Here is a 25,005-nt window from a genome sequence, read left to right on the forward strand (position 1 = left end):
CTCTTACTAAATCTGCCTGTTTCTACTCTCTGCCCTCTGCAACTCACCCAGAACAGGACTGCAAGACTTGTCCTTGGCCTCAAGCATAAGGATCATATCTCTACAGCCCTGATATCTCTTCATCGGCTCCCAGTCACTGCAAGGATTAAGTTCAAGACCCTCTGCTTTGTCCACAAGGCATTCGGGGGCCTGGGTCTGCAATACCTTAAACTCTCCCTTTGGAAATACCTCCAACTCCCACAGGGGCAATCGCTTCTCCAAGCAATGAATTGGTGGTTGATCTATTTCTCCAGCTGGGGCCTCCTTCTGGAACAGCCTCCGGCATCCCTGGAACTTGAAGAGAACCATCTTCAGTTGTGGAAGCACCTCAAGACCTTCCTCTTTGCTTCTGCCTTCTCTCTTTCTCTCCCCTGCTGTTCTCTGTCTGTTAACTGCACTGGACACCTGGCTACCCTCTGAATTCGGGCCCAGGTCCCTTCCCACCCAGCTGTACAACTGCTCTGCCTCCTGGCAACCCTTGCACTTGGTTCTGTATCTGTAGCCATACAGTCCACTTAACTGCACTTATTAGACACCAGTTGTCAGCTATTATCTCTTGCACTTGCCACCTGCTAGCTGCACTACTTTTGTTATTCATATCCCATGTTCAGCACTTCCCACTCCTCTCTTGCCCTTTTCACTCTCCCCCTCCACTTCCTCTGCACTTAGGCAATCTCAATTTCACTAGGCCTAGTAAGATTGTTGTATTGTCCTCCCTTGTCCCCTTCCCTTGCCTCGTTGCACCTTGAAACACTTGTGTATGGGCGCGCTATAAATTAAATATCATATCATGCATCTAAAAGTACAGTAAAGATTTAGGTGCAAATATGAAGAGTGGAGGCTGACAGGTACCTGATGTATGACTGAATTACAGACCGCTTTAAAACAGGGCTGTCGCTTGGGCTCCATACATGAGATGGCATTTAAAAACAATCACCCTTGAGCTTCTGTGCCTATATTCAAAGGTTCTTCCAACAAAAACAAGAACCCTAGACTTCCCGATGCAATATATGGACTATGCCTCTTATCAAGCCAATGTGGATGATTATAATAAGCATGAAGGCATACACTTGCATATGAACCACATTGAGGACAACACCGCTCTGCAGCTGCTGGCAAAACAATGCCTTAATTCACTGTGGGTCAGGTTTGCATAAGGAGTTAATTTGCCAAACACAACCACCATCACAGAGCCCAAAGTACTTCACGCTTTTCTATTCAGTAATTCTTATGTTGTGAGCAGCTGCGTGTTCATAGATCATGAAACAGCATGTTTATGATTTCGATATGCCATGGAATATCCAACAAGTTCCAACAATACAAATATATTCATAGTCACGATCACAACAGCTCACGTGTGCTTGAAGCTGTATGGTGTGATGGAGCAATTACAAGAGAGAGTTCTGTATCACAACAATGATAGTGTTATTTTTGTCAGCCACCCCAGGGATGTCAACGCACCCACTGTGATTATATAAGGAATCTAACCTCAGAGTTAACCCAAGGTGAATAAATTGTCGGATTTCTATCCATAGGCCTGAAAATATGTGCCTATCGTACATCATTTGGGAAAGTCAGTATGAAAGTGAAAGGCATAATACTGAAAGTTAACAATACAGCCGATAAAAACGTTGTCATTTTGAATGATCTTGTACAGTCCTTTGTACAGGGAGATGCATGTAACACCCCAAGGACTATCACTGTTAAACATCTGTGTATCCTGTGCGATGAAAAGCTGCGGCAGATTACCAGAAGACTCTCAGTGTCATGTTTGATAAAAAGGACGTTGGCAGCGGGTGGATTGATGCATCCCTACAGTTAGTAATTTTTTGGTTTTATGGATACCAGGCTAAAACATCCATTTGTATGTGTGTTATATTACCCTTCTAGCTGCGGCAAGAGTTATTTTGTCAGAAAACATCTAGAAAATGCCCACACAATAGTCTCAAATAAACCCACAAATATTGTCTGGCTGTAAAGCTGCTGGCAACCTCTCTATATAACCTTGCAACAACATCTAGGATGTGTAGAAGGTATGCCTCTCAGTCTAAACAATGATTGTTTACTACCGCCAAGCATGGTGAATATTTTCATTGCCAATGATTTGATGACAGTGGGTGACAGAGCGCTGAACTACAAAAAGCCTTTACTATTCACAATCTAGGCAGTTGTTATATTGTGCAGTACCTGTTCAACAACATTAAAAGCAACAGATGTATAAAGATAAATGCTAGTTTGATGCTGTTATTTCAAACCCCCGTGATAAGCAACAACTTGCAGTGATAGCTTGCAGATGTATCCGTCCAAAACGCTTTTCTTCAGGGAGGCTTTTGAAGATGTGACCAGTAAGCCCTAAGGACATCTGCTGGTTGACTTAAAAACAACCGCTCTAGAGAATTATAGATTGCGCACCGATATATTCCCACCAGGTCTATCCACTTTTTACACACCTAAAAAGACATATAAAAACACCCTTAACCACCATAGGCAGTCAGTAGCTGGCTGTACTTTCAACATGCTGGCACGCATATGGAGAAAGGTTGCGCTGCTCAAAATGCCTGTATACTCCAAACCTCATCAACGCAAAGCCATTCTAGCTATACTCCCGAGCTGCCACTCTACTGCACCGGAGCGTACTGTGGTAGGCAGATCACACCATGTGAATTGGTCATATGTACCCCAAAGAAAAGGTCAGGGGAGATTCTCTGACCCCACAAACATACGTAGGAGAGTTATAACCACTGCTACACTCACAATGAAATTCAAGTAAGACACGTAACTTGACGTTTTCACCATGGTTTGGCATTGGAGTTGCCGAATAAAGAGGGAGGAGTAGTCCTGGGAATTGTGAAACAACGGGGGAGCCAACACACCAATTTTTGACATATGATAGATTTGCATTCTCCGGTTTAGCCTGGGCACTGTCCATGCACACCCATTTGGCAGTTGCGCTACTTTTGATGTGATGACACAGGAGCTCTGTTTCCCACCATCACAGAATTGTGTTCAACAAGTATGTTTGAATATTTTGACACCCTGATGACGGCTAGGTCTGCTGTAAAACATTTAACTCAACACCCAAAACTTGAGTAGGCCAACTACTAGTAGTGTTTAATGACAAGAAGATTGAAGAAATAGTTGAGCCATATTCATGTAATCTGGAGCTGCAATATTGGCAAAAATTTGCTTTTAGGAAAATTGTTCTTAATTGATGTAGCTAGACAGGAATATATACAGTGATTGTTTACATTCTTGTTACTTCTTTTGCACTTTATTTCACCATTTGCACATTAATGCTGTTTGCACATCTGTTGAAAATGATATGCTATAGGTCTCTGGTGAATGTGTCAAGTACTGTGTATGGGTGGGAATGTGAGAGATATGACTGAGGTGAATGAAATATGGTGAGATACCCTTTTCCTTTTATATAATTCATTTTTGTGTCATAGTTGTTTGTCACATTATGCATAAAACCTGCTTTGAAAAAGTTGAAATAACATTTTTTAAAGTAATTTACAGTGTGTGATATAAACTACAAACTACAAACAAATTATCTGGTGATACACTAGTATGGTATGGGAGTTTGTCTTTGTCAGATTTGGATTTCCATATAATCCCATACCTATGAAATAAGATAGTGGATGACCTCAGGTACTTGTCTGCATTCTAGCAACGGCATCTGATGATCTGGTGGCCACTATTTCAGAGATTGCTGAAAGCACTTTGAGGTGACGCATCCCCCTAAAACACAACCAAGTAAGTGTGTTAAAAAAAAGGGTGTCATCAAGCAACTGCTAAATAAGTGGCTATTCATGCAGGAAAAAAGAAATGTGGTCTCTCAGGCCACGGAATTTATAGGATCTCACATAGACATGGCCCTACCGCTAATCACCAGATTGGTCAGGGTTCAGTGATGGAGTACGCTCCCAAAATGTTTTTGATGGACAAACTTCAGCTAGAAAGTCTGACAGCCCCCAAGCCCCTGGAGGATTGGGATGTACTGAAGGTTGCCACCATGCGGCACGACTCAGAAATGTAGGATGTTTTAAACAGGCCTGATTTAGTGGCACATGATACAGCAGTCTTATATGCAGATATTCTGCATCAATACTTAAATCACGCTAAGCACAGTGATGCAGGAAAGAAACAAACATTATGCATGCCATCCGATTAATCTAGCACTGTGATGGATCTACCGGCTGTAGACCCACATATGGCGAATGTGGTGAATACACTTGGCCAGTGCAACAAATCTAATGCAGTACTATTACTACATAAAGTGGAGCTTGAAAAGTATGTGATGTTGTGGACTGATAGGGTGGAGGGTTGTACGGGATGTGAACCTCCATAATACAGTACAAGGCATTACAATATGACAGGCCACTTATATAAAAAAATCCCCTATTGGCTTGAACAAGTTCATGCATTTGGTTGCTGATTTAAGTATCCCAACATCCGTTGTAGATAATATTGCCCAATAACACATTCTGGAGAGGCTAAAAAGTGATGCCCATGCTACCCCCGCAAAAACAACATATTCCTCTAGATACACCTGCAGCAAGACCCTAATAGTCCATTCCTAAAGCGAGGTGGAACACCTGGGCCTTTACAGAGTCTTTACCCACCCCCCATGCTACTAAGATGACTTTGCCGCCTATACCTCTGAAGTGTCTAGGCCTCGCAGGAAACATATACGTTTGAATTTGTTGTCTGATTAATGAGAACCACTCTTGTATGTGTATAATTTTATTTTTATTTTGGTATTGAAATGCTTGTGGTATAACATTTTTTTCCTTTATGTATTAAATATGACTCTTTTTATAAATACATATTTTTACAATTAATAAAACAGAGTGGTTGATTATTGTGTAGTCATTGTTATTATGTATAATGACACACAACACTTGTTTTAAAAAATATATATTTTATTCATATATGTAACACTCAATACAACACACACATTTGCATTGTAAAAAGTGCTGAGATCTCTACACATTGGGCCTCATTACGGGTCCAGCGGTAACCCTGCTGGTGCTACTGGAGGGTTGCTGCCAGACCCGTAACAATTTACTGGTGCCTGACTTCCTGGTGCCACCAGCTTATTCCTAGTCTGGTGGCCTGGGGAGTTAGGCGCCGGAAAAATGTAAGTCCCCATTCCCATAGAGTCCTATCAGACTCTATGGGAGTGGGGACTAGGAACACTGGCACCATTGCTAACAGTTCCGGTGCTTCCATGAAGGGTTTGCCTACCGTGACCACCGCTGCACCCTTGTTTCCGGACCGGTAAACTTATTCTGAGGCCCATTGTGTGATTTTGTTGTTATTAAATGAATCTCTTCACCGTTTGATTGTTTTGCTGGCGATTACTTGAGTACATTTTCAAAACAGCTGACAGTGATATCTATTCTGACATTTGACTGATAAAGAATATACAGTGTTGTCCACAGGTAATAGCTTTAGAGTTTTGGACTGGCATGGTGGTATAACATAAATAATGTGTTGTTTTCCACATAATCTGTTAAAACTTCTGCCTTATGAGGTGTTGCAGGAAGTGTGCCAGGCTATCAAACACTGTTAGCATATCCCCCTCCAACCACAAAGCTATCCTATGTCTTCCACCCGATGTGTGTGAATCAGTGTTTACCATCAGGCTAACCGAACGTGTGTGGGATAGTCGCATGTGACATGTATCACTTGTATACACACCATGAAATGTTTTCTGAGCGAATGCGTCAATATAAGGCTCCTTTTAAACTGTATCTCAGCGCATATATTCCCACTCCTCAATAGGTTGCAATACCCGCTGATGCATTGTCAGGTCTTAGATCGAATGCAAGTAGCGTATTGCTAGGGGGATAGTCATTCCTTGTGAGTGCAACCGGCGCATCATGCATGTGCTTCTCTGTATTAGACACCAGCCTCATGTACTCCCTGATTATGTTTGGAACTACAAAGCTAGGATCTTATGATTTGACAAGGATCAAGAACCCAACCTTTTGAAATTCTGCATAGTTCATGCTACAGTGTTTGAAGTCAAAGGGGTTTCGATCCTATGTGCCTAAGCGCCACTGTTTCAACAATCCCCATGATGATTATTTTTGGGAGCTGTCTCAGGAACAGGTTGTCTTGGATGGTATCCCGACTACTGGTAGGAATGTTGAAGACTTTAAGGACTGTCCTCTCCACCAGATATTTGCAATGCCTCTGCCTGTAGTAGTCTAATGGTCGGGGAGATGCTCACCTGTTTTAACTAGCAAGCTAGCCAATATGACGACAAGCTTGTATAATTCAGCATCCCTGCTCATTAGACAGAAAGCATTCTTGTTTTTGGATAGTTTTACTTAATGTCAACAACGTTACTGAACAGTTTATACTGGAAGAACAGGTCTGCATTTAGACATCCTAGGAAATCAAATTTTCCTTTGGTGTGGCGTTCACCAATCAGAGCAGTGATGATAAACAGCTCCACAGTGTCACAGTAAAAGAGACGAGCCAAGAGCTGCCTATCCAGGTCATCAGGGCCATAATTTAATATGCCCTCTTTATAAGCCCTGTAGGCATACATAATATCACTCTGTGTTATCATTCGATCACCCAGTGTTACAGCCACATGGTTGAGCCTGGTGGCTATGGTATATGTGTTTGTAGGCACTAGTGCAGCTGCTGCAATTTTACAGGTTAGATTCATCAATGTGTTGTTCAAATCCAGACACATTTCTGTTGACCTGATAAAAAATATTCTATGGGGGCTTGCAGAAACATTTCCATGAAAAAACAGTCACCATCACAATGCTAGTCTGGGTTTGGGGTATGCTGAAGAGATCAAGCTCCAATTTCACACACTCCCCAGAGACTCTCTGTAGGAAGACCATTGGACTTTAGAAGATAGCACTGGTGTCTTTTAGGGGTTGTTTATGGGTAACACGCTTCTTCTTAATCAGATGCCTGCATCATGACTGCAAACTTCTTTTCTTGGAGGGCTTTGGGGGGCCGCGTAGATGAAATTTGGATCTCTTTCTCTTAACAGTCCTGCAAGGTCTATAAATGAAGCCTGATCTGTCCTGCTCTGCCTTTTTCTGTTTGGCGACCTGATTGGCAACTGCCATTGTAACACTCTCATCATGTCTTTTGCAATATTGGTGGCAGCTGTTTTCACGTGCTGTTTAGTTAATTTAAAGCAGCGGCATATGATGGACATTGAGTGTCTGAAGAGACTTCTAAAGATACCACCGACCCCCTCTCTATACATTATGGGACACCTGCTAAAATACAGCTGATCGCCATTGCCAGCCTGACTCCTGTAATATTCCATATAGTCCTTGGTTTCCCATAGTTCTTCACCACAGCAATTGTAACTCTGTTTTATTAGTCATTCTGACTTCGCCAGGAAAGTCTGAAGTGCAGCCACAGTCAGATTTGTCCATATTTACATGATACAAACTGTCCTTGATCGTATTTTATCTGTATGTTGACAGTGTCAAAATGTTTTTTACACACAGGGATGTAATCATTTTTGTTGCATTGAATACCCACAATATCGTTGTTTCCTCTGCTCTCCCCGGTTCTAAATACCGGTGCATAGCTATGCCTACCCTTTGATACTCCACTATATTGCTGTAAAGCAGTGAACTGTAAAATCCTCCAGTAACAATGGCTTGGGTATTATCCAGTGGTTCTTGACTTACAGCGTGTTGCTTGGTTCCCAGTTTGTTATGCAGTCTTCTCGTTGTTGAAAGCATGAGCGACGTCTCCGGTCCCTGCAGAAAAACATTCTGCTGGTGCAGGTCTAGATATAACGTTGTATCACCATGCTCAGGCATGACCAATATGCTTTGTTGATGGCTCTGACAAAATCCTGTATATCTGGGTAATACCCCACAGCAAACCACCCCGGTGGACGCCTTTTAGGGTATTTTCATTTTATGATAAATGTCACTTCACCACTGACTAAAGTATCCCACGATTGGACAGCCTGAACTTCTGTGAGTGCCACTGTCCTCTGCCCTTTCAATTTTATGAGTTTGGCCAGCTTCACAGTAAAGTTGGATATTTTGTTGACAGGGAATGTATTTGAGGAGGCGTTGCTGGCAAGCATAATGTAAAAGTTTGTAGACTCCATGACTTTCCTGCTATGCACCAATGACCTCTAGAGAACCAGCATCCCCCTAATCATTGATTTTCACAGGCAACCCCAGCTATTTGAATAAATCTGCTTCCTAGCGCCTCATCCTTCACTCATTAACACTTTGTCTACTCTATCTGGTCTTTGATGACTTTCTAGTTCTCTTCCCAATATAAAAACACCATGAACAGTTTCCCCATAGAAATCGATTTGTCTCTATATATATATATATATATTCCCATCTTCATCTTGTATCCTGGCTTGCAAAATTATGGGCCTCATTACACGGTAAGTGGTAGGGATTTAACGTTACCGGTAATGGAATACCGGTAACGTTAAATCCACATGCCAATTACGACCCGGAACACCGCTATTAGCGGCACCGCTAGGTACGGTGCCACTAATAGCAGCCAGTCCGTGTGCGCGCGACCCTCCATCCCGTAAATAACGCCATGCCGCTAATAGCACAGCATCACAAGGCAAGCGGACATGCCAATAGCGGCATGGTAAAGCCCCCAAAACCCCTTACCGCCATGGCGCTAATACCGGCATAGCAAACCACCCGTTAAGAGAACTGAGCAGTGTTCCCACCTGCCACAGGTGGACACAATCAGCACAGGTGAAGGCAATGGAGACTGTGGCAGCACAAAAGGAGCACACCACACCCCTTCACACACCACGATGGTCTCAATACTAGCAGCATTACATGGGCTGGAGGACATGATTGCAGTGCAGCAGCAACAACAACAGGCAGCACAGAGGAGACGCAGGAGGAGGAGCAGGAGGAGGGCAAGACAGGCACAGCAAGCACCACCACGGCACCTAATCATACCACAGAGGCACCCACTAATCCCCAGGATCAGAGCCAGTCCCTTTAACCTAACACCTGAGCAGATACACACCCTGTATCATCTGGACCGGGATACCATCACCAGCATCGTCGACATGATACACAACGACATTGTGAGCCTCATAGACATCCGAACTGCCATCCCCCCTCTATTCAAGGTGGTGACTGTGCTCCACTTCCTGGCCACAGGCACCTACCAGCATACAGTGGGGCAGATGCATGGCATCTAACAACCAGTATTCTCATGCACGCTGAACCAGGTACTCAATGCCCTCCTGAAGCATGCATCTGAACACATATTCATGCCACGGACTGCCCAGGAGATTGCAAACACCAAAGTTGGGTTCTATTCACTGGCAGGCATCCCAAGTTGCATCGGGGCCATCGACTGTACCCATGTGGAATTGGTGGTCCCACATCACAATGAAGTAGTCTACCAAAACAGGAAGCAATTCCACTCCATCAATGTCCAAATGGTATGTGACGCCAACAAGATAATCACACATTGCTGTGCCCAATTTCCCGGATCAACCCATGATTCCATGGTCCTGCAGAACTCAACTATCCCACGCTACATGGAGCGACAAGCCGGACAACGTTTGTGGCTACTTGGTGAGTATCAGGGCAAGCACATGGCAGTGTGATTGGTGGGGGGAGAGAAACATACTCCAACTGGGTGTGATTGGGGGGGAGAGATACATTCTCCAACTGGGTGTGATTGGGGGGGAGAGATACTTACTCCAACTGGGTGTGATTGGGGGGGGAGAGATACTCACTCCAACTGGGTGTGATTGGGGGGGAGATATACAAACTCGAAATGGGTGTATCTTGTCATCCGTCGGACAAATGCACATACAGATGTACGCCAATGTCCATCTGGGAAGGCCGCAACATACTTGAGATGAACGGACATGCAAGTATAAGCTACACAACATAGATGACAATCCAGGTCTAGAAACATTAAACATCCATCCACATCCACATTGCACAACAATGAAGAGGTGGCTCCTCACCCCTGTACGGAACCCACAGAACAGGCACGAAGAGGAATACAATCGTGCACATACCCGTACCCGCATCGTGATCGAGCAGACTTTTGGCCTTTTGAAGACACAGTTTAGGTGCATTAGCAGGTCTGGTGGCGCTCTCCTGTATGGCCATGAGAAGGTGGCCAAGATCACCATGGCATGTGTCATGCTGCGCAATATGTGTATCAAACGGAATGTGCCACTGCCCCCTGATGTTGAAATCGAAGCACCTGATGAGGATGATGATGGTGATGAGGACGAAGGTGAAGGGGATGCAGGTCATGCAAGAGGGGATGGCCAGGAGGGACGTGCTGTGAGACAGCATCTGATCAACCAAATATTCTGAGTAACATGGTTTCTTACTGTCACCTGGATATGGGTAGTAATGCACTGGTGGCTGTTTGGAAGCTCACAATGGACCCTGTCGTCAATAAAGTAAACATACACAATGAAGAAGTCCAAGCCTGTGTTTTGATCAAACACTAGTGTATTAAGGAACGTAAAGATGAAAATGTGCATGTCCCCAAACATTCCATCACCCTTCCCCCACCCCCACAACAGTCCCATAACACCCTATCCCCAAAACCCCACAACAGTCCCATAACACCCTTCCCCCCACCCCCCACAACAGTCCCATAACACCCTTCCACCCACCCCCCACAACAATCCCATAACACCCTTCCACCCACCCCCCACAAGAGTTCCTCATGTGTCTGCCACAATGTTTCCATCCAGCCAAGCACGCGGAATCTTAACCATGCACTCCCTATTGGCCATTGCCAACACCAGAATTGGGAGGCTGCCTAGACGTGCGCCTGGTGGTGCGTGAGGAGCGGCGGAGGGGGCTTGTCTGCCTCGAACTGGCGGATGAGGAAGTGGCTGACTGGTGGTGGTGGGAAGTGGCAGTCCATTGCGTCCGCTATCCGTGTGAGGACCTCCCTAAGTCGGACAATCTCCCCACACAGCCTGTCTGTACAGGCCTCCATCCCCTCCCTGGAGTGCCTTGCTGTCTCCGTAATCTCCGCCCTGAGACGGGCAGCCTCCTCCACATGCTGCCCAACCAGCACAGTTATTTCCTGTTGCCGCTGGCTGATGCTGGCCAGGTCGAGGGCAGTGTTGGGTTCTGGTGGTGTGGCTGCTGTGCCCTCTGATGCAACCAGGTCAACAGGTGAAGCTACCGGGGGGCTACTAAAACCTCCCATGTTGTCCTCGCCAGTGACATTAGACCCAGGTGTCTGCTGTGGTGATGGCTCAGGGGTCCCAGGGGGGTTTGGGGTGTGCATCTCCATGTGGAAATCGGTTGTATCCTCCACATCTGATAGTGGTGCAGTGGCTGCCGCCTCTCCTGCAGAACTAGCTGCAGCTGAGGGTGGGCCCTCCATGGCTGGGATCGGTGGTGGTTGGTTCACCTCCGGAGGTGGGGCAGTTGTTGGTGGTGTGGCAACTTGTGTCTTGGCAGTGGCGCTCCACTGATGTTTGACACTCTTCATGTGGACCCTTCTACCTTTGCCCCTTGATTTCGTGGGGGTGTCCTCTGTGTCCTGTGCCCTTGTTTTCTTACTCGCAGCGGGTGCCTGAGATGCATTGCCAGCAACCTCACTGTCTGTATGTGAGCCTGTCGGGGACAAGAAGGGGGATGGCATTGGTTACGGTTCTATGAACTTAATGCAGTATACATCAATAATGCAGTTGTGGGCATTTGGACTACATTGTTAAGGATGCAGGTGATGTGTCAGTTCAGTGGCTCATCCGTGCATGGTTGTGTGTGGCACTTGTCTCTGGTGATGTGTGCATGTGTGTGTGTTTGGGTCTGACACTGACATGGCCAGGGTTGGATGCATGTGTGGATGTTTGGCCATCCATGAGGTGATTCTGGGCTCACATTTGGGGGGACCAGTAGATTCACATTGCATGCTTTCATGTGTACACTCACCTCCATGTGAAGTGGTTGCCACGCCATGCTCCATTGTCTCGACTCCCTCTATGGAATCCACTCCAATGAGGTTGGCCCAGGTCTCCTCCCATTCCTTCAGTTTTATGGGCGAACCAGATCCACCTGCTGTGGCAATGTTGTGGTTTTCTGCAAGGATGCTTCTCACCCGGAGTCTGAGATCATCCCACCTCTTTCTGCACTCACGCACATTGCGGGTGGTGGTGCCCACAGCACTGACTTGCAAGGCGACCTCAGCCCAGATTACCTTCTTTTTGATGAGTGTCTCCCGCCGCATGTCGCTGGCAAAGACCACGGTGGCATTTTCAGTTAGGGTCTCGGTGACCATTAATAGCTCCTCTGTGGTAAATGTTTCCTTCCGCTGCCGGTCGGTGTTTTTTTTTACAGCCTTAGGCATGTCGAGGGTTTCCCTGTGGATTTCCTATTGCAAACTACACAGAACAGGTCCAGGGGGCAGAGGATGGCAATGGATTGTGTTTTTAAAGATGGCCGCCGTGCTCTTTCCCGTTCCTGTGCGATGACGCTGTTTCGGTTCCGCAATTTAACGGTCACCGCTAGAAGCGGTGACCGCTATTTGCATGCAGCGTGAGGGCGGAGGTGCTAGCTGCACTTTCATCGAAGCCGGTAAGAGACTTTTTGGGGACTTTAGCGGCATGGCGGTAGGGTCATTACCGGCATGGTGCTATGCTCATGTCCGCGTACTCGTAATGGTACGCTATTAGCGCCCTCTTGCGAGGGTGGACACGTTAAGAGCGCCATGCCGGTAATTTAAGATTTTTAGCGCACAACGTGTAATGAGGCCCTATGTGTTATTACTGACTTCTGCAATTGTATTCGCTCCACTCTTGCTTCTCCACTCTTTTTGACTGCTTACTCTCTTTTCTCTCCTCCTTTCCCTTCTCCCTTTTCCTATCTCCTCCCCTTACTTTCTTCTATGCACTTACTGTATCAGAATGGTCCCTGGACCTAATATGATAGCAACCTCGTCTGTTACCTCCACCCTCCCATTACTGTTTTTTAACTCCCACCACCCCTCCAGCACTATCTGAAATGTTGTCAGGCCTAGTATGATAGTCGCTTGTTTTGTTCCTCCCCTCCCTTTCTGCACCCCTCTCCCTCACCTTTTGTTTTTCTCCGGCTCTACCAGAAATGTTGTCAGGTCTAGTACGGTAGTCTCCTGTCTGTTTCCATTTACTTCCCACTCTCCCCCTCCCATCCTTATCTATGTCTTAGCTCTTGCACTATCTGAAATGTCATCAGGCCGCGTACGATAGTTAATTTCACATCCTTACTGGTCATGGCCTTTAAGAAAGTGGTTGTATTTTCCCTTGTTCCCTCCCTTGCCTTGAAGCGCTTTGGAACACATTGTGTATAGGCGCTATATAAATAAACAATCATATCATATCAAAGACCTTCCCTGTGAGCCACACCACCTAAAATAAAACTCTTGTCACTGTAGTTCTGCTCATACCACTGTATCAGGAGTCCTCTAGGTCTCGTAATGAATAAGTTTCCAGTAGTCCAAAAAGAAGCGCACATGGGGCAAGAAGTAACACTGTTTATTGCAGGTGGTTGAGCACACAACATACTGCACAGTGGAACAGAACTGATTGATGAGAGCTGACAAACTGGCTCACAGTGAACAGTACTTTTATAAGATTAACACATTGTTTGCTCAGTTAGATACAGTTGCAGTTTAAGCTTCGCATCTTCTTGGTTCTCAAAAAGCGAACTGGGTGGACTACGTTATACCCCTATAGCAAGGCATACCATAGTTACAGATGATTGGAGCAAACAGATCATCTCCCTTTCAGCCCATCTCCTCCCCGTGTGACACCACAATGCTTCCTGCTCTTTCCCACAAACAGTTTGCAATTAGTAATAACATAATTGTGCTACCTTCTGTTTCTTTATTCAACTGTCATTGATCAGGACCAGAAGCATGTTCATCTGTCATACTGGCTCAGATATACTTTTTCACCCCCATTGCATACAGTTTTTTTTTAATGATGCTTCTAACATACATCAGACACCCCCATCGAAGCTGCTTCATTTTCAAGAGGGCTTTATCTGCTGATTGTATCGCCCATAACATTTTAGACACCCATCGTTCAGTCCATTTCCCAACCCCTAGCCAGGCTACCGACTATATTAGGTGCATCATTCCTACAATACATTTAAGGCTCAACAGGTAACATATTTTACATGGCAATTTATATGTATAAATCAATTTCAAACATTCATGAGCATTATGCAGGGGATCATCAATGTTATACCCAGAGCACCATATGTAAAAGTGTTGTTTTAAGCACATCTTCACCACTATTGCTGTGAATCCCTGAATGGCAAGTATATCAACCCAGGTCACAGCCATAGTGTCTGCATCATCCTTAACACTATTGGTTTCCATTAGCGAAATACATTCCTTACAGAGCTAATATCATGATCCCCAGGGTTTTCAATTTGATTTGAACAGCAATAAGTAATGATAGCCTCTGCTTCAACTTGGCTCTCCTCACTGCTATCCACTATATCAGTAAGAGTCTGTAGACACAAACAGAAATGCATGGTTTTAATGCCGGGCTAGTTGTCACACCCCTACAAAATACAAACGCTTGCTTTAAAAATATACCCCAGAAGAAATTGGGGTGAAATCCCTCTTTTTTGTTCATGGGGGCCTGTCACTTGAGGGAGCTAACACGTATCAAGAAACAGGCCACTGCACCCTTCCACAAAGGCAAAAGGAGGGTGTAAACTACACTGACATTGTATGATATTATTCAACAATACATATGGTCAAGGAACCTACATGGTCATTAAAAATGATGTATTCACATGTTAATCAAAAAGATATACAGAAAATTCATACGCATGTGCAACAAAAATATATACAAAGTATAACACAGATATATTGGAACAAATTGGCCACTGCCAAATGCGGTGTCCTGATAGCTAATTCGGGAGTACAGTCCAGAAATGAATGCAGATTCCCAGTATGAGTGTGGGGGTTAATATCAGTGTCAAAACAATCACACTAACATAGCTAAGCATCAAATAATTTCCCTAAGCAGGTTGACACATTTGTGTTTCTAGCACAAAAGACGAGCTGTGTCTTGCATCAGTTCCCATTATGGATTTTCCCTCTGAGCACTTCTCCGGACCACCAGCAAAATACGATGTACACTGATCCGATATCCCGGTTCTGGGGAACCAGTCTTAAAGAACACTACAAACAACAAACAAACAAATTAAACTATTTTAAAACATGACCATCATTGGTACCAAATTTGTGCACTATCTTTATGCTATAGTTCACCACTCACCTTCCATTACTTCCTCGTGTGTTGGGTCGCTTATTTGTCTCACCTTAGTATTCAGTGTGTTTGGGAGTTTCGTATGACTGGAGACCAAAAAAAGGGAGGGGTGGACCCCAATTATCTACATTCCCTTTGGTATCCGCACATTTCATTAAAACCTGGAAGGAAATTACCTACATTTTTGTGGCACCAGAAAAAGCACATATTTTCTTGACTGTGCCTGTACCAGGGGACTCTTCTACGACTGAGCTTAGACCGGTGTGTTATGCAGAAATCCCAGGATTTATTCCATGATCATCGGTCTATAAGGAAAACAAAGTGGGAGGTCCCTTAATTAACCTAGTCACACTATAGTGTGTGTATTCTTTTTTACAACTAGTTGCTGTGTCGTATAGGTCAAATTTTGAGTGTATCTGGACCAACCGATTAGTAGACACTAAAGCCGCCAGCTGGTGATTGCGTCCACTACCTTTCATTGCATTTTACTGGGCACTGGTTCAGGGCAGCAGGTTGAAGATGTTTTACTTTGCTAAAATGCGGCCAACCGAGCTACGGGTGATATTCTGACTTTAACCACATTTGTAGGGAACTCTTTGGCTGCCGTGTTGGTGCTGAAAATTGAATGAAAGACTTCCGTGTTTGTGTGCGCATACTTACCGGGACGCTTAGCTAACGTTGGGTGCCATCTTTGGAGGGGCGACAATTCAACCTTCTAAATGTAGTTCTATATTTGAACTGCAAATAATGTTACGATGCCTGCGAAACAAAAGAAATATAATCACTAATGCCTTTGTCACACAAATCGCGCATTCTTATCCATGCAATCATCTACACAGAGACATGGTTCAAACAATGGGGTGCAGAGAGTTTGAAGAAATTCCCCAAAATATTCATCAAAATGAATGGGGATGTGGTGATCTTAGATGCACTCAACCTCACCTGTGGTGTGTGCTTACTAACTATCACTTAGGGCAAGGCAATGTTGTTTGAGGAGCCTGTTCTCTTTGAAACTGGAAGCCTCTGGCACACAGGTAATGGAAAAGTCCTTGCACGTTAATCCTAGGTCCTTGATCACGACCTCTAGGGAGTCACAAGGATCCAAGGGGTATGTTCCAAAAGTAGTCTCTTAGAGGAGGAACAAACCACACTCAATCAAGGTATTTAAACCTTTATTTACTGAGTCCAATCTGTAAATCCATTTTTGTTCTAATTTTCTCAAAGCCAGATCTTGGTCTCCGCCTCGGGGATGTCATCTTATTGTCTGAATGACAAACCAAAACAAATAGGTGTGTTTGTGTAATTTGGCCTTATAATGTGCCACCATAGGTTTGTCAGTTACCTGGTTCTTAATGTAGGACCGATGCTCGCAGATCCGTTGCCGGTTCACTCTTTTTGATTTGCCAATATATGTTAGCCCACATGGGCATTTAATGGCATAAATGGCCCATTTTGTAAGGCAGTTCGTAAAGGTATTGTATTCCAATTGATCCCGTACATGTCAATTTCTTTGATATCTTTCATAAGTGTGCACACTGAACATGTTCCACTTCTGAAATGGCCCATAACTGGCAGTAATTACCATAAGGTGGTCTGGGATAGGAACTTGTTCAGTGGTTCCTTATATGTGTGCACCAGTCTGTTCTTGAGGTTTCTACTTCTCTTGAATGCAAACCTTTTGCATTAGATATTCCAATTCTAGAGGATAGTTTGTCTCTACAAATGGATAATAGGGGTGAATGTCGTGACACGGGTGATGTTCTCAGCCTTTTGTTAATATTGTCTAGTCAGGCATACTTGTTTATCTGTGTAGCGTGCCCTCTTAAGGGCTCTTCAAATCACTTGTGGGGGGTACCCCCGTTGTTGTAGTCTATTGCTAAGGTCTTTACTGTTGATGTCAAAATCCGGCATGGTGCTACAGTTCCGTCGTATTCACAGAAATTGTCTTTAGGTAAGTTCTCTTTTAATGGTAATGGATGCAAACTCCCATATGCCAATATGGTGTTTTTATTGGTATTTTTTTTAACAGGGTGGTCCCAACTCTTCTCTTCCCACTTTTATTAATGTCAAGGTCTAAAAAAGACATCCTATGCATATCACTGTGCATGATGAAGTTTATAAGTGCATTATGGTTGTTAAGCCCTAAATCCCTATATATAGGGAGGATCTCAGAAAGTATGTACCCTGTATTATGCTCTGTTGGAGTATGTTATGTTATGTTATGTTATGTTATGATAAAGGTTGTTATATAGTGCACCGTCACCAATGGAATTGGTCCCCAGGCGCTCTGGCGGATCTGTAAACGAGAATGTGGGAAGGGTTAGTAAAGTGAAGAGGGAGTAGGATAGTGAGAGGGTTGGTATACTGTTGGCAGCTTCAACTCGATGGGCACCAGGTGCTGAGCTTTGGTGGAAGTATTGGATCAGTGTCAGTCCGCGTTTGCTGTTGGTGCAGTTTATGTGTTGCAGTGTGGTGAAGTTTGTGCAGCTTGTTGTGCGAGAGATGGTTGTGTGAGATTTTCAGTGATATAAGTATGCAGAGAGTTTGAGCTTATATTGGTTAGTGGGTTATATGACATTTAACATGCTGACCTACATAGTTCCGTCATAAGTGTGGCAGATGCTAACATTCACAATCCTATCTAGATACGGCGCAGGCTAATGTTCTCAAATTCTAAATGTAGCACATGCTAACATTCAGGTTCCATCTAAGTGTGGCAGATGCTAACATTCACAATCCTATCCAGATACTGCGCAGGCTAATGTTATCAAATTCTAAGTGTGGCAGTTGCGAACATTCACAATCCTATCTAGATACGGCGCAGGCTAATGTTATCAATTCTAAGTGGCAGATGCTAACATTTTCAATCCTATCTAGATACAGCGCAGGCTAATGTTATCAAATTCTAAGTGTGGCACTTGCTAACAGTCAGCATCACGATCAAAAGGCCTAAAGTTCAATGCAAATAAACCAACATAATGTAATGACATAATAGCCGTTCTGTGAATGTCACACTGGCAATTGAAGCAAAAGCAACAACTCATGTGCCATACAATAATTCAAACAAAGGCGAAAACAAGTAATTTTAGTAAAATGCGCACCTTTGTCATTGTCTCCAGTGTCCATGAAGTACAGGGTTTCATTCGGTTTCTCTGCCAACAGGGCCCCCTTGGATCCTCTCTATGCTATGCCAATTGTGAAGCACACCCTGTGATTTATGTAACTAACCCTGCCACAAGTAACAGTGCCACGGTGCCCCCGGGCTGTATGTGCGCTATAAAAATGAATAAATAAATAAATGAATAAAGCCAGGTCATGAAGGTCTTCAGAGACTCGAGGGAGCCCTTCCAAACTAGGAGTACATCGTTCATGTATCTATAACAGCAAATTAGATGCATGGCAAAAGGGTTACTCTCATTATAGACAGATTTTTACTCCAAGTGGTCCATATACAAGTTGGCAATATCAGGCACACACCTAGCTCCCATGCTGGTTCCATGACATTGGTTGTAGAACGTACATTTGTACATGAAAAAAAATTCAGTTAATGCCTGGCGGATACCATCCAGTATGAAATCTGTTGGAACTTCAAGATTATGGGCCTCATTACAAGTTGGGCCTCATTACGACCCAGGCGCTAATGAGTTAACGGCGCCGTAAAAGGCTGCAGCGCCGTTAACCTATTAGCGCCTAATTACGAGGTCCCTTTGCGGGACCCGACCTTAACGGCTGCTTTTACCAGCTGTTAAAGTAGGGACCCGCAAAGGGACCTTGGTGCTAAGTACGGTGCCGCAATTTGCGGCACCGCACTTAGCGCCTTCCCCATTCCCATTGAGCCCTATGGCTTATAGCACCATGGTCCTCCGCCTGGGTCGTAATGAGGCCCGTTGTGCGCTAAAAATCTTAAATTACCGGCATGGCACTCTTAACGTGTCCGCCCTCGCATGAGGGCGCTAATAGCGTACCATTACGAGTACGCGGACACGAGCATAGCGCCATGCCGTTAATGACCCTACCGCCATGCCGCTAAAGTCCCCAAAAAGTCTCTTACCGCTTCGACGAAAGTGCAGCTAGCACCTCCGCCCTCACGCTGCATGCAAATAGCGGTCACCGCTTCTAGCGGTGACCGTTAAATTGCGGAACCGGAAACAACGTTATCGCACAGGAACGGGAAAGAGCACGGCGGCCATCTTTAAAAAAACAATCCATTGTCATCCTCGGTCCCCTGGACCTGTTCTGAGTAGTTTGCAATAGGAAATCCACAGGGACACCCTCGACATGCCTAAGGCTGTAAAAAAAAAACGCCGACCGGCAGCGGAAGGAAACATTTACCACAGAGGAGCTATTAATGCTCACCGAGACCCTAGCTGACAATGCCGCTGTGGTCTTTGCCAGCGACATGCGGTGGGAGACACTCATCAAAAAGAAGGCAATCTGGGCTGAGGTCGCCTTGAAAGTCAGTGCTGTGTGCACCACCACCCGCAATGTGCGTGAGTGCAGAAAGAGGTGGGATGATCTCAGACTCCGGGTGAGAAGCATCCTTGCAGAAAACCACAACATTGCCACATCAGGTGGATCTGGTTCGCCCATAAAACTGAAGGAATGGGAGGAGACCTGCGCCAACCTCATTGGAGTGGAATCCATTGAGGGAGTCGGGACAATGGAGCATGACGCGGCAACCACTTCAGATGGAGGTGAGTGTACACATGAAAGCATGCAATGTGAATCTACTGGTCCCCCCAAATGTGAGCCCAGAATCACCTCATGGATGGCCAAACATTCACACATGCATCCAACCCTGGCCATGTCAGTGTCAGACCCAAACACACACACATGCACACATCACCAGAGACAAGTGCCACACACAACCATGCATGGATGAGCCACTGAACTGACACATCACCTGCATCCTTAACAATGAATGCCCACAACTGCATTATTGATATATACTGCATTAAGTACATAGAACCGTAACCAATGCCATCCCCCTTCTTGTCCAGCCACTGTACCACTATCAGATGTGGAGGATACAACCGATTTCCACATGGAGATGCACACCCCAACCCCCCCTGAAATCCCCGAGCCATCACCACAGCAGACACCTGGGTCTAATGTCACTGGCGAGGACAACATGGGAGGTTTTAGTAGCCCCCCGGTGGCTTCAACTGTTGACCTGGTTGCATCAGAGGGCACAGCAGCCACACCATCAGAACCCAACACTGCCCTCGACCTGGCCAACATCAGCCAGCTGCAACAGGAAATAACTGTGCTGGTTGGGCAGCATGTGGAGGAGGCTGCCCGTCTCAGGGCGGAGATTACAGAGACAGCAAGGCACTCCAGGGAGGGGATGGAGGCCTGTACAGACAGGCTGTGTGGGGAGATTGTCCGATTTAGGGAGGTCCTCACGCGGATAGTGGACGCAATGGACCGCCACTTCCTACCACCACCACCAGGACAGTCAGCCACTTCCTCATCCGCCAGTTTGAGGCAGACAAGCCCCCTCCGTCGCTCCTCACGCACCACCAGGTGCATGTCTAGGCAGCCTCCCAATGCTGGTGTTGGCAATGGCCAAAAGGGAGTGCATGGTCAAGCTTCCGCGTGCATGACTGGATGGAAATATTGTGGCAGACACATGAGGAACTGTTGTGGTGGGTGGGGAGAGGGGTGTTATGGGACTGTTGTGGGGGGGTGGGGTGAAGGGTGGTGGGATGTTTGGGGACAAGCACATTTTCATCTTTACGTTCCTTAATACACTGGTGTTTGATCAAAACACAGGCTTGGACTTCTTCATTGTGTATGTGTACTTTATTGATGACAGGGTCCATTGTGTGCATCCAAACAGACACCAGTGCATTACTACCCATATCCATGTGACAGTAAGAAACCATGTTACTCAGAATATTTGGTTGATCAGATGCTGTCTCACAGCACGTCCCTCCTGGCCATCTCCTCTTGCATGACCTGCATCCCCTTCACCTCCATCCTCATCACCATTATCATCCTCATCAGGTGCTTCTATTTCAACGTCAGGGGGCAGTGGCACATTCCGTCTGATACACATATTGTGCAGCATGACACATGCCATGGTGATCTTGGCCACCTTCTCATGGCCATACAGGAGAGCGCCAACAGACCTGCTAATGCACCTAACCGTGTCTTCAAAATGCCAAAAGTTTGCTCGATCACGATGCGGGTACGGGTATGTGCACGATTGTATTCCTCTTCGTGCCTGTTCTGTGGGTTCCGTACAGGGGTGAGGAGCCACCTCTTCAGGGGATAGCCGGCATCACCTGTATGGGGGGACGAATGGGGTCCTGTTACTGTTCACCTCAAGAGCGGCCTGTTCATATCACACAAATTGACTTTGCATTGTGATTGAAGTACACAATTAACAGCATACATGCAGACGGTCTGTGTGACTGAAATGTGCAAAGGTGAGCTCGACCCTGCAAGTAGACATGCCCCATTAATGCCTCCAACAGTATTTGACATGTCCTGGTGAGGCCAGGTCTTAGGTGTCCCTGGGCCCAGGCAGTTTTGGTAGAACACTGCTGGTGTAGTGCCATTCCAACATTGATGTTGCCATGCTGAGAGGCATCACTTCAGTGGTGCTATAGGTGCGTGGTGCAATGCTATGGCTAGGGGTGATCCCTTTGCATGCATTCAAGGGCACATTGCATTATTGATGCTGTGCTGCGCTAATTCTGTATGACTATCTTGACGGTATGTATGAAATTTGTGTATTTTGTGGGGTGGAATGTTGTGCAATGTGGATGTGGATGGATGTTTAATGTTTCTAGACCTGGATTGTCATCTATGTTGTGTAGTTTATACTTGCATGTCCATTCATCTCAAGTACGTTGCGGCCTTCCCAGATGGAAATTGGCGTACATCTGTATGTGCATTTGTCCGACGGACGACAAGCTACACCCATTTCGAGTATGTATATCTCCCCCCCCATCTCACCCAGTTGGAGTAAGTATCTCCCCCCCCAATCACACCCAGTTGGAGTATGTATCTCTCCCCCCCCAATCACACCCAGTTGGAGTATGTATCTCTCCCCCCCAATCACACCCAGTTGGAGTAAGTATCCTCCCCCCAATCACACCCAGTTGGAGTATGTATCTGCCTCCCAATCACACCCAGTTGGAGTATGTATCTCCCTCCCAATCACACCCAGTTGGAGTAAGTATCTCTCCCCTCCCACCAATCACACTGCCATGTGCTTGCCCTGCTACTCACCAAGTAGCCACGAACGTTGTCCGGCTTGTCGCTCCATGTAGCATGGGATAGTTGAGTTCCGCAGGACCATGAATCATGGGTTGATCCGGGAAATTGGGCACAGCAATGTGTGATTATCTTGTTGGCGTCACATACCATTTGGACATTAATGGAGTGGAATTGCTTCCTGTTTCGGTAGACTACTTCATTGTGATGTGGGACCACCAATTCCACATGGGTACAGTCGATGGCCCCGATGCAACTTGGGATGCCTGCCAGTGAATAAAACCCAACTTTGGTGTTTGCAATCTCCTGGGCAGTCCGTGGCATGAATATGTGTTCAGGTGCATACTTCAGGAGGGCATCGAGTACCTGGTTCAGCGTGCATGAGAATAATGGTTGTGAGATGCCGTGCATCTGCCCCACTGTATGTTGGTAGGTGCCTGTGGCCAGGAAGTGGAGCGCAGTCACCACCTTAAGTAGAGGGGGGATGGCAGTTTGGATGTCTATGAGGCTCACAATGTTGTTGTGTATCATGTCCACAATGCTGGTGATGGTATCCAGGTCCAGATGGTAAAGGGTGTGTATCTGCTCAGGGGTTAGGTTAAATGGACTGGCTCTGATCCTGGGGATTGGTGGGTGCCTCTGTCGTATGATTAGGTGCCATGGTGGTGCTTGCTGTGCCTGTCTTGCCCTCCTCCTCCTCCTCCTGCGTCTCATCTGTGATGCCTGTTGTTGTTGTTGCTGCGCTGCAATCATGTCCTCCAGCCCATGTAATGCTGCTAGTATTGGGACCATCTTGGTGTGTGAAGGGGTGTGGTGTGCTCCTTTTGTGCTGCCACAGTCTCCGTTACCTCCACCTGTGCTGATTGTGTCCACCTGTGGCAGGTGGGAACACTGCTCAGTTCTCTTAACGGGTGGTTCGCGATGCCGGTATTAGCGCCATGGCGGTAAGGGGTTTTGGGGGCTTTACCATGCCACTATTGGCATGTCCACTTGCCTTGTGATGCTGTGCTATTAGCGGCATGGCGTTATTTACGGGATGGAGGGTCGCGCGCACACAGACTGGCCGCTATTAGTGGCACCGTAATTGGCATGTGGATTTAACATTACCGGTATTCCATTACCGGTAACGTTAAATCCCTCCTGCCTACCGTGTAATGAGGCCCTATCTCTTTTGTCCAAAATTTGCAGCATGACCTCAATACTCGCTAGCTGTGGTATGCTGGTTTACAGGGCCTCCACGTCGAGGGTGACCAATATGTCTTTCTCTTCAACCATGAGGGTTGATAAGATCTTGATCATAGATGTCATATCTTGGACAAAGGTTTTTTTTTTTTGTATGAAAGGACGCAGGAATAAGTCTGCATACATTGATAAAGGTTCCAGGATGGAACTAATGGCAGAAACTATGGGTATCCCGGGGGTTGTGTTGCATTCTTGTGCACTTTTGGGAGGCAGTAAAACACCAGTATTGCAGGAAATGTCTTTCACAGGAATGATTTTTCTTCCTCATTAATCCATCCTGCATCCAGGCATGTGCCACAAGGCTATCTATTTTGGCTAGCAATCTTGCTGCTGGGTTAATTGTCCAATTTCGTATAGAATATTTTGTTCCCCAAATGGTTCTGTACCTCCTCTTGATATGATGTGTGTTCCACCAGTACAATCCATCCACCTTTGTCTGCTGATTTTATGACAAAGTCCTGGTGGGATTCCGAATTTGCTAGGGCTAATCTCAAATTGTTGGTCAGGTTATCAATATACTGATTTTTGGTAGTCTCCCATAATATTTTGTTCTCAAATGTCAAAAACTCTGGGCAAACCATAGACGACAAAGGAATGAAATAGGATGGAGGTTTTAGACCTGTCCCCTTTGGAATATACCCACCAGCTGACATGCCATCCGATATCCACTCAAAATGACCCCCCCCCCTTTTTTCACAAAGCCCCAGGGATTCGGTGTCACTCTCCATAGTCATAACTTCATCATTATTCATAGCAATGGACTCTTGTCCATTGTCTTCAGACCCCACTTTGCCTTAGGATGACAACCCAGGCTCTATGGCCTGGGGTTGCTCCAGGACTACATTGTCACCCCAGGTAGCCATTTCCAAATTAGACGTGACTACAGCTGTTTCCCCCTTAATATTTTCGATGAAATCTCCAACAGACTGCACCATAACAGTGCCGATGATTGGCAACTTGTTGCTGACAAAAGGTGTAGCCATGTTCTCACTGAGCTCCCTGAATTCATGGTCTGCCATCCTGAGAGTCCTCCATTACATCAAGACTCATAAGCAGTAAGGTTTATAGCTATTATTAGAATTGCCAGAGTGTCTGCAAGGAGCCAGACACTCCTGACCTTGAATGGTGTTTCCTAAACTGGACATGTCCTCTGGTCAGAGAAGCAAGATGTCCAAACAGATCAGTTGGACAATGGTATAGCTAACCTTAATGAAAAAGTCATCAGCACCATC

This window comes from Ambystoma mexicanum, chromosome 6q (genome assembly GCF_040938575.1).
Source record: "Ambystoma mexicanum isolate Mex_15411 chromosome 6q, UKY_AmexF1_1, whole genome shotgun sequence".
NCBI classification, from domain to species: domain Eukaryota; kingdom Metazoa; phylum Chordata; class Amphibia; order Caudata; family Ambystomatidae; genus Ambystoma; species Ambystoma mexicanum.